The sequence below is a fragment of the Morone saxatilis genome, unplaced genomic scaffold (genome assembly GCF_004916995.1).
Source record: "Morone saxatilis isolate NCDOM2014 unplaced genomic scaffold, NCSU_SB_2.0 Contig22, whole genome shotgun sequence".
Taxonomy (NCBI): Eukaryota; Metazoa; Chordata; class Actinopteri; family Moronidae; genus Morone; species Morone saxatilis.
Window position 1 is genome coordinate 6,009,492 of NW_023339785.1, and position 3,464 is coordinate 6,012,955.

Below are 3,464 nucleotides of genomic sequence, written 5' to 3' on the forward strand. Positions count from 1 at the left end.
GCAATGAAGCTGACGTGGAGGACCGCACATTCTCACGTTCATTTCACTTTTAGTACATCCGAACGTGAACGTGAACAATGGCGTACGCACAAATTTTGTGTGTACATGAGGCCCCAGGTGTGCCAGGTGATTCCTCAGTTGCATCAGCAGGGAAGATGATGTCACAGGCTGAGCTGTAAGACATCAACACCGAATGCTCTCAGCATCATGTAAGATAAGATAAAGATGAAAAAATCCTCTTTTATCCTACTCATCTTGGGGCATATGTATAAATCTATCCAATTAACCCTGCCCATCATATAAAATCACACTTGATCGTTTGTGCTTGTGGGTTGTTGTAGCTAGCAGAGCAATCTCATCGTAGGAGGAGCGTGTATGGATTTTAGTTGGCAGAAACTTAACATTTGCAAAAGAAGGTGTTTGAGGTCCAATTAAATTGTCTTGATCTCATCTATTCCATAACACTGATGACTCTGTGTCATTACCGAAGATAAAGAGGCTGTGAGTCACTGTAACTTTAAGTACTTATGAACTTAACTTGATTGATGCAACTGAGCATTCACACTGGCTCTCTTTTGTAGCCACCCACAGCCGCTGTGTTTTTAAAGTATAACTAAAAGCTTGGGACTTCACATATACCTCTTCTGTCTCAACTCATGTGTTTTAAATATCAGTGGATCCTCTGGTTTCAGACACCCGTATCTGCATACACTCTATACTCATCAAAATGTATTGTACTTTATCAGTAATTAGATTTATTTTAGCTTAATAGCTTCATCCATTAATGTAGCTCACGTAAAAAAAGACTTGCTGTGTAGTTAATTGTCCTCAGTAGCAAACAGTGCTTATCCTAAACTAACAACAATAAAGAATCCTCCTGATAATATGAGCTGAATTTGTTTGGAACTTAATTACATACATTAAGCATAACTTCAGTTATTTCTAATGCAAGAATGAAACATTTGCAGTCATATAAAGGCTTCTAAACCTTTCTCTGTCTTCTAATTAAATAGCTTTTCACTATTATACCACGTTGGGATTATTTCATTCTACCTTAGGGTGGAATGAAGTAATTTACAGCACTTTATTAACCCCTATCAGTGAATAGTTGGAATTGCAATAGCATTAATAGACCTCTACAGCAGTGCAGGATTTACTCTCTCTCCCACACTCACAGTCACAGGGGGGAATTCACTGACATGAGCTTTTTCTCAAATAAAGGGCCTTTAACTAAGGAATGACCTTTATTGAGCTCTATGGGCAGCCAGTGGGAATTGCAGTAACATTGATAGAACTTGGCTCCTCCTACACAAGTCTCTGACAGCCCCCCAGCCCTCCCATCCCCCTGAGTAACAGCGGTGGCCAGTAACTGATGGACAGCAGTCACATTTTCACAGTAGAGATAAGTAAGTTAGATATTCAGAGCGGCTACCTGACAGAAAAATCTATAAGAGCTAATACAATGCAAACTGTGGTGACACAGGTTTTTAAATTGCTTCTCAGGCTTAAGGATGAGGTGAGAAGGGGTGAGCTACATTGTTAAACAGTAGTTATAAAAGGCAAACATTCACAACTCAGTGAAGATAACATTTATTCATTGATGTTTATCAATAATGAGATTTTCCTTCCACAAAAATTATTGGGTGGTAGTTTTCTCACCCCATGCTGTGAGTTCACATATTGCCCATTTTAACAACTCTATCTTTTCAAAATCAATTTAAATGCTACTCTCAATCCATCTAAATTTCATACTTTTAGAAATTGACAGAACAATCACACAAGGTCAAAGTCTAAATCAGAATAATCAATACAGACTAACACATATACAATCCTCCCAATGTCATTTTCAGACAAGAAAGCTGAGTTACTGAGAGCAGTTCACAGTTTTTACTTTACGTCAATTTATAACAACCTTTATAGCTGTGTCCATCTTATCCACAATTGTGGCCATTTTTCTGTTGCTATTCATCATTAATCTAGTTAGCTAGCCATGCCAAAAAAAATTGTTCCCTAACCATGTGAAATAACCACCAGTAGGCACAATAGTAGGCAAAATATAAACTATAGTCCACATATATCCTTCCTTACATACAATCCTAAAATCCACACCAAATGATCAAGAACATTTAGATTTGTTCTTCAGATTTAACATTCATGTGACATTATTGTTACTTATTCCCTTTTTAGTAACAATTCCAGTAAAAAAATTCCACTCAGACACCCCTCTGCTTACTCAATATGCTCAGTTTTCATACAAATATTTAAACAGTGTTTCTATGTGTCCCAACATAGTTAATTATGTAATCATGCCGGTTGAACTGGGGTGAATACCTGCATAGAAACTTCACTTGAATATTTGAGGAAACTAGGCTGGGTTATTTAGTTTTGGCAGACAGTTGAAACCTCCCAGCACAGATGTTTGGTTGAATTAGGCCCATGAAACCTACAGAGGACTCAACTTCAACTTCTGCCTCAGCCAACCTCTGTAAACCCATTCACAGCACTGATCAGACCTGCACTTACCTACACTGTAATTACACCTCTACACACTGCACCTACACTTTTGACGTAACCTATCTGACTCCTGTAGCAGTGCTACAGGCTCTAATTGGATCATAGGCACACATCTTCAGCACAAATTACAAACGAGTTCCATCTCCTCAAATCACACATGCCATATACCAAAAAAAGGTGTGTGAGATGAGGTGTGAACTTGACAACTTGAACTTCTCAATAGCATCAGAAGATATTTCTATATACTGTATTGATCCAGTACAAAAGACCTTCCTGACCATGACATCCTTAGCCTCTCTCTTATTTTCTGCGTCAATTTCCACATAGATTCTAAAAGTTAAAAGAAATATGAATGTGTACATGTGTAAATACAAAGAGAGTAAGTATTAATTGGTGGATTAGTGTAGTAAACCACCTCTTGGAAACAGCTAGTGGAGTAACATCCAAAACATTTTATTTTTATTCACACTATACACCTCTACAGAGAAAACTTGCATAAATACATATGTCCATGAAGATGACCCTTACTTTTTCAACTATAGCTTGTGTAAATTAACTAAAAATCATGTTAGATTCAGATCAATGGCATGTACCAAGCACAGAATAAAGACTGATTTATTCTACTTTTATATTATACTGTACTGTATGTGAGTGCTGAACCTTTTACTCAAATAAAGTCAAAACTAACTTGAATTTCACTGACCACTGTGGCAGTATTACAGTTTTTTCTTGAATAAAAAAGCTTATGGACCTATTTTGACTTAATTCCAACACACTAATTAACGCAGCTTTGTGAGAGGATTTATTAATGACGCACTCAAGGGAACCTGGTCGATCCATGCTTGCACTATACGGCTGTTGATTAATAAGTTGTTGTGTTTTTGGGCGAGCAACAACAGTGTGTGACATGTGTGCCATGACCCCAAACTGCTGCGACACACACACACACA

At 37.6% G+C, this 3,464-nt stretch overlaps 1 protein-coding gene across 1 annotated transcript in view; it reads left to right on the forward strand.

The window, feature by feature from the left end:
* fstl5 (follistatin-like 5) overlaps nucleotides 1-3,464 on the forward strand; it is a gene marked incomplete at its 5' end in the record, with an annotated part of 146,138 nt that overhangs the window by 105,948 nt on the left and 36,726 nt on the right. The window lies entirely within an intron of this gene.